Here is a 7500-nt window from a genome sequence, read left to right as displayed (position 1 = left end):
AGCTTATTTCACGTAATGGCGGAATGAAAGGTGCTACGGCTCTTAGATATTTCCCACGGCACTTCTTCGTGACTAGCATCATATTTTAGTCTTACCAGCTTTCACGATGGGGTAAGATTATAATGAGAGTAATATTTCTTGACAGATGTGAGGCTCCCAGAGGCTTTGCTAGAGTAGGACGAATCTTTAAGGTGTGACAGACTGACAGGGTCTCTCCCAGTGACCCTCCCACATCGCACTAAGAGATTTATAACTTCGAAATAATAGACAAGGTTAATTTCTATCTATCTGTCTATTGCCAGACGCCTCAATCCCGTTCGGGATGGCCACAAACAAATCGCCTCCACGTCGCCCTGTCCCTCGCCATTTCACTGCCTTGCTCCCAACTCACACCCCCCCTCTCTCATATACCTCTCCACCCCATCCCTCCATCTCATCCTCGGCCTCCCCCTCCCTCTCCCCCCCCCTCCACCTCACCCACATACACTCTCTTCGTCAGTCTTTCACCCTCCATCCTCTCCACATGGCCAAACCACCTCAGTGTGTTCCTCCTAACGCTTCCTATCACATCCACATCCACACCACAACGCTGTATTATCAGTTACGTGGCACAAGTGGGTCATAGGAGCTCCAAAGATGCTCCCACATCAAATAATAACTTTTTTTTAAATGCAAGGAAGAAGGAACCAAAGGCCAGGAGTCCGCAAACCGTTCCTTCCAAGAAAAAAAAAAACAATACAAAAGAGAGCCAAATTCAAGATCCGTTCATTTCGAGATGCCTGGACACACTGCGTTTGAAAGAGTGGAGATCATAGGAAGTAGGAAATACAGACAGAGGGAGACAGTTCCAGAGTTGACCTGTTGCATACATGAAGGACTGGGAGTAGTGAGGTAATAGGTAGTAGGAAATACAGACAGAGGAAGACAGTTCCAGAGTTGACCTGTTGCATAAATGAAGGACTGGGAGTAGTGAGGTCATAGGGAGTGGGAAATACAGACAGAGGGAGACAGTTCCAGAGTTGACCTGTTGCATAAATGAAGGACTGGGAGTAGTGAGGTCATAGGCAGTGGGAAATACAGACAGAGGGAGACAGTTCCAGAGTTGACCTGTTGCATAAATGAAGGACTGGGAGTAAAGGTTAACTCTTGAAAATATATAACTGATAAATATAACTGATAAAAATAACTAGGAGGGAAGATAATAGGCAAGAATTATTTACATGGTTTATTACTGGATAAGTGGCTTCTCAGGTGGGTCATAGGAGCTTCGTAGTCAGCCATAGTAAGGTCTGCCATAGTACTCGTAACTGTGCATGCCTAACTCGTGACTGTGAAAGTAGCGATGACCACCGTAGGAGTAGTGAGGCCTGTGCGTGAAGAAGAGGGAGAAGGAAGATGAGCAGGAGGTGGAGGAGAATTATTATTATTATTATTATTATTATTAGTAGTAGTAGTAGTAGAGGATGAAGATGAAGAAGATAGAGGAGGAGGAGGAGGAGGAGGAGGAGGAGGAGGTGGAGAAGAGGGCTTGGTTAAATACAATAGATACATTTCATTAGACAGCTTTTAAAAATCCTGTTAAAGACTGAGATAGGTTTAATAGATATCATTTCTTTATATGTATAACTTTCAATTTCCCCCCAAAATAAAAAAAGTGGCTGGAAGTAGCAAGAGTAAAACACATACACACACACACACACACACACACACACACACACACACACACACACACACACACACACAAGAGTATTAGAAGGAAGGACACACACACACACACACACACACACACACACACACACACACACACACACACACACACACACACAAAAGAGTATGAGATGGAAGGATACACACACACACACACACACACACACACACACACACACACACACACACACACAAGAGAGTATGAGAAGGAAGGACACACACACACACACACACACACACACACACACACACACACACACACACACACACACACACTCAGTTTGTCGTTTAGGGAAGGACTCTTGCGTGTGATATGCTCCTTTCATCTTAACTTGGTCCAGATTTTCGTCCTTTTGCAGCTTATTTCACGTAACTCAGTGGCAGAAAAAGACAATACTACGGCTCCACATCCTTCCCATAGCACTTCCTCGTGACTAGCATCATATTCTATTGTTAATCTGTCGCCACAGCTCAGCATTCAAGACGGCGCGATGGTAATTTTAGGCCAAGTTAGAGTAAAAAGAGTAAAAAGAGTCAAAAGAGTAGAGAGGAAAAGGGGTAAAAAGAGCAAAAAGAGTAGTGTAAAAAGAGTAAAGAGTAAAAAGATGAAGAGTAAAGAGTAAAAAAGAGTAAAAAGAATAAAAAGAGTAGTCTCAACAAAGTTAGGGTAAAAAGAGCAAAAAGAGTAAAAAGAGCAAAAAAGAGTAAAAAGAGTAAAAAAGAGTAAAAAGAGCAAAAAAGAGTAAAAAGAGTAAAAAAGAGTAAAAAGAGTAGCTCAATAAAGATAGGGTAAAAGGAGCAAAAAGAGTAAAAAGGATAAAAAGAGTAAGAGCAGTCTCAATAAAGATAGGGTAAAAAGAGCAAAAAGAGTAAAAAAGAGTAAAAAAGAGTAAAAAGAGTAGTCTCAATAAAGATAGGGTAAAAAGAGCAAAAAGAGTAAGAAGAGTAAAAAAGGGTAAAAAGAGTAAAAAGAGTAAAAAAAGAGTAAAAAAGAGTAAAAAAGTAAAAAAAGAGTAAAAAGAGTAAAAAAAGAGTAAAAAGAGTAAAAAAAGAGTAAAAAGAGTATAAAAGAGTAAAAAGAGTAAAAAAGAGTAAAAAGAGTAAAAAAAGAGTAAAAAGAGTAAAAAAGGGTAAAAAGAGTAAAAAAGAGTAAAAACAGTAAAAAAGAGTAAAAAGAGTAAAAAAAGAGTAAAAAGAGTAAAAAGAGTAAAAAGAGTAAAAAAAGAGTAAAAAGAGTAAAAAGAGTAAAGAGTAAAAAAAGAGTAAAAAGAGTAAAAAGAGTAAAAAAGAGTAAAAAAGAGTAAAAAAGAGTAAAAAGAGTAAAGAGTAAAAAAGAGTAAAAAGAGTAAAAAGAGTAAAAAGAGTAAAAAGAGTAAAGAGTAAAAAAGAGTAAAAAGAGTAAAAAAGAGTAAAAAGAGTAAAAAGAGTAAAAAAAGAGTAAAAAAGAGTAAAAAGAGTAAAAAGAGTAAAAAAGAGTAAAAAAGAGTAAAAAAAGAGTAAAAAGAGTAAAAAAAGAGTAAAAAAGAGTAAAAAGAGTAAAAAGAGTAAAAAAGAGTAAAAAGAGTAAAAAGAGTAAAAAGAGTAAAAAAAGAGTAAAAAAGAGTAAAAAAAGAGTAAAAAGAGTAAAAAGAGTAAAAAAAGAGTAAAAAGAGTAAAAAGAGTAGTTTCATTAAGACTTATTACCGGACTCTTCCTTGTAGATAGGAACTAGGGCGCCTGTAGTAGCGATAAGGTTTCCTGTAGCCGTAAGGACTGCCCACCACAGCACTCACCACCACAACTACCACAACCACCACAGTTAGGAGGGTTTGGGCCAGTTTCTGTGGAGGAGAGCATTGGTGATGATGGTGGTGGTGGTGGTGGTGATGGTGATGATGATGGTGAAGAGGAGGAGGAGGAGGAGGTGGAGGAAGATTATGTTGCTGCAGTTGATGATGACGATGATGATGGTCATGATAATGATGGTGGTGGTGGCGATGATGGTAATGATGATGATGATGATGATGATGAGAATAATGTTGTTATAGTTGATGATGATGATGATGGTGGTGGTGGTGGTGACGATGATGATGATGAAGAGGAGGAGGAGGAGGAGGAGGTGGAGGAGGATTATGCTGTTATAGATGATGATGATGATGATGATGATGATGGTGATGATGATGGTGATGATGATGATGAGTTAGTTTCAGTTTGAGAGGGGGTTGGTTTAGGGTGATGATGATGATGATGATGATGATTACTACTGCTGTTACTACTACTCCCTTTAATATAACTACATACCATCTCTCTCTCTCTCTCTCTCTCTCTCTCTCTCTCTCTCTCTCTCTCAAACTAGGATAAACATGATTATTTAAATATTAAGATATGACGATAATATATTAAGCACATAGGAAATTTAATACAGAGAGAGAGAGAGAGAGAGAGAGAGAGAGAGAGAGAGAGAGAGAGAGAGAGAGAGAGAGAGAGAGAGAGAGAGAGAGAGAGAGAGAGAGAGAGAGAGAGAGAGAGGAGGGGAGGGAAGTAGAGAGACATGGAGGAATGTGAAGGGAAGGTGGAGAGAAAAGGAGAGTTCAAGGAATGTGTTGAAGGAAAAGAGATAGATAGATAGATAGATAGATAGATAGAGAGAGAGAGAGAGAGCAAATCCAACTTACCATCTTCTCAGTAGCCTCTCCACCAATCAACAATGCCTGCCACCCTCCCAAGACCTCATTTATATATACACCTTCTCGCCAGTCACGCGATAGACGGTCCTGGATCAGTTTTTACATCTATCGGTCTCAAAAATCGCAGCGTAAGGTCCGGAAACGCAAAAAGAGGGACCTGGACCTCACATTTACGGTCTTGCCTGGATTAGGGATTGTGTTCTTGAATGGATGTCGTAACAAATCTTCCTCAGCGAATTATCTTGTATACTAAGCCTTATTATCTTCTTGAGTTTTAATGACGTAAATTATATCAAGATTTAAACAATATAAATAGCATAGAAAAGGATGTTAAGGTAAGATATCAAAATAAATCGCTAAGGAAGAGGTGTTTAGAGGCCTCGTATGCAATTAAAAAAGGCTCCAAGACTTGTTCCAGCCATGAGGGGGGCTTAAGTTACATTAAGATTTAAACAATATAAACAGTATTGAAAAGGATGCGAAGGTATCACATCAAAATAAATCGCTAAGGAAGAGGTGTTTAGAGGTCTCGTATGCAATTAAAAAAATGGCTCCAAGACTTGTTCCGGCCATGAAAGGGGCTCAAGTTTCTGAATACTCACCCAGGAAATGAGTACGCCTGAAAAATTTAGGGACCTGGAAGGTAAATGTGATGGTTGTGAAGGTTGGGTCTGCTCCCGTTACTCTATTAATGAACCGGTGAAAGAAACAGGAAGCAAGGACGATGTTTAAGGTGTTGCTGCAAAGGTTAGGTGGGCTGGTTGCTGTCTGTCTCTGTCTGTCTGTCTGTCTCTCAATGTCTGTCTGTCTCAATGTCTGTCTGTCTCTGTCTCTGTCTGTCTGTCTGTCTCTCAATGTCTTTCTGTCTCTGTCTCTGTCTCTGTCTGTCTGTCTGTCTCTCAATGTCTGTCTGTCTCTCAATGTCTGTCTGTCTCTGTCTGTCTGTCTGTCTGTCTGTCACTCTCTCTCTCAATGTCTGTCTGTCTCTGTCACTCTCTCTCAATGTCTGTCTGTCTCTGTCTCTGTCTGTCTGTCACTCTCTCTCTCAATGTCTGTCTGTCTCTGTCTCTGTCTGTCTGTCTGTCACTCTCTCTCAATGTCTGTCTGTCTCTGTCTCTGTCTCTGTCTGTCTGTCTGTCTGTCACTCTCTCTCAGTGTCTGTCTGTCTCTGTCTCTGTCTGTCTGCCCCCTCCTCACACCCACACACACACCCACACCCACACCCACACACACACACACACACACACACACACACACACACACACACACACACGCAAAACCAAGCGTCCCCACAAAACCCTCATTCTTCCCAACCAGTCTTTCAGCACTTCTTCGTGACTTTTTCTCCACCTGCTTCACGCTGCCTACCTGCTTTTTATTCCCCTCTCCACTGTATCGCTTTATCTGTGTTGCTTTGTATCACAGAAGTTCAAGAGCCAGATACAAGGACGCCTTCACGTGGTGCCGCTGATATAACTGGTCGGTGGAACTGCCTGGTTATACACACACATACTTACATACACACACATACATAGACCTTCACGTGGTGGCACTGATATAACTGGTCGGTGGAACTGCCTGGTTATACAAACGTCCCTCAACTCCCTCCCTATCCCCCGAAAGGACCATGGTGGACTGCAGGAGGAGGGGAACTTCAGCCTGCAGTCCACTGGGTTCACTTGAAGATGAGCTACTACTACTACTACTACTACTACTACTACCGTGGAACTTATACGCAAGCACAATAGCAACCAAGGAGACGGAAAGAGGAATGATCTAGAGACAAAAAGACAGAAAAAAAAAATACATTAATTATCAGCACCAGGTGGCAGTACAGGTGGGTTAATGAAGCTCCGTAACACCTCTTCCTGAGCGATTTATTTTGCATATTTATCCTCTTGTGTATGCTGGTTATGTAGTTTTAATTTCAACTTTGTGTCAGCGGTACAGATGATGCGCAGTAGTAATAGTGGTAGTAGCAGAATGAGTAGCAAAGGATAATGTGTTGCGAACCAGTGCCATTTAGAATCAAAATCATCAACATTATTTTCGGTCCACTTTACAAGCAACTACGGGATCAGAACAGTTCTCTCTCTCTCTCTCTCTCTCTCTCTCTCTCTCCATGTCCACCTCAAAAGCCTTCGTTTTCTTTAGCACCTTCATAGTCATTTTCTTTAACATATCGTCTCAGTAACTGCTACAAACAAAATTACTTCCTTCTATATGATAACAATGTCTATTTTATCTATATTTATCTGTTTCATCTTGTCACTGATATCTTTAAGCGATGAGGAAGTGGGGTGTTGTGGTGTGGGTGTGGATGTGACAGAAGTGAAGGAGCGTTGTGGTGTGGGTGTGGATGTGACAGAAGTGAAGGAGCGTTGTGGTGTGGATGTGGATGTGACAGAAGTGAAGGAGCGTTGTGGTGTGGGTGTGGATGTGACAGAAGTGAAGGAGCGTTGTGGTGTGGATGTGGATGTGACAGAAGTGAAGGAGCGTTGTAGTGTGGATGTGGATGTGACAGAAGTGAAGGAGCGTTGTGGTGTGGATGTGGATGATAGAAAGCATTAGGAGAAATACAATGAGGTGGTTTGGCCATGGGGAGAGGATCAAGAGTGAGAGACTGACGAGGAGGGTGTGTGAATGAGGTGAAGGGTGGGGGAGGGGAGGTGTGGGGATGGGGTGGGGGAGGGGAGGTGCTGGGATGGGGTGGGGGATGGGAGGTGTGGGGATGGGGTGGGGGAGGGGAGGTGTGGGGATGGGGTAGGGGAGGGGAGGAAAGGTGAACTGTCTAGTATGTACCCCACAACACTAGCATCGTTGTCACAGGATATGTAGCACTACAGGTATTTACTGATTTCAATGACAAATATGTGGACTATGCATATTACATTATTGGCTGTTGTTTACATGTTACGTACGTCTGTACTACGTGATAATGTAATGTAGTACAGGCTAACATCGTACCCTGTTACCTGTATCTACCACTGTCTGTCATCTTACGCCTGTAGGTCACGGTCGAGTGTACACAGATACCGAATATGCTGCTATGCATCTCGTGTTAGGGGCAGCAGGTGGAAATGCTGCACAGGCTGTAAGACTGCATGAAAAAACGGTATCAGTTACT

The sequence above is a fragment of the Coenobita brevimanus genome, chromosome 2 (assembly GCF_032717465.1).
Source record: "Coenobita brevimanus isolate Jiangsu-jjx chromosome 2, ASM3271746v2, whole genome shotgun sequence".
Lineage (NCBI taxonomy): Eukaryota > Metazoa > Arthropoda > Malacostraca > Decapoda > Coenobitidae > Coenobita > Coenobita brevimanus.
This window is presented reverse-complemented; position numbering follows the sequence as displayed.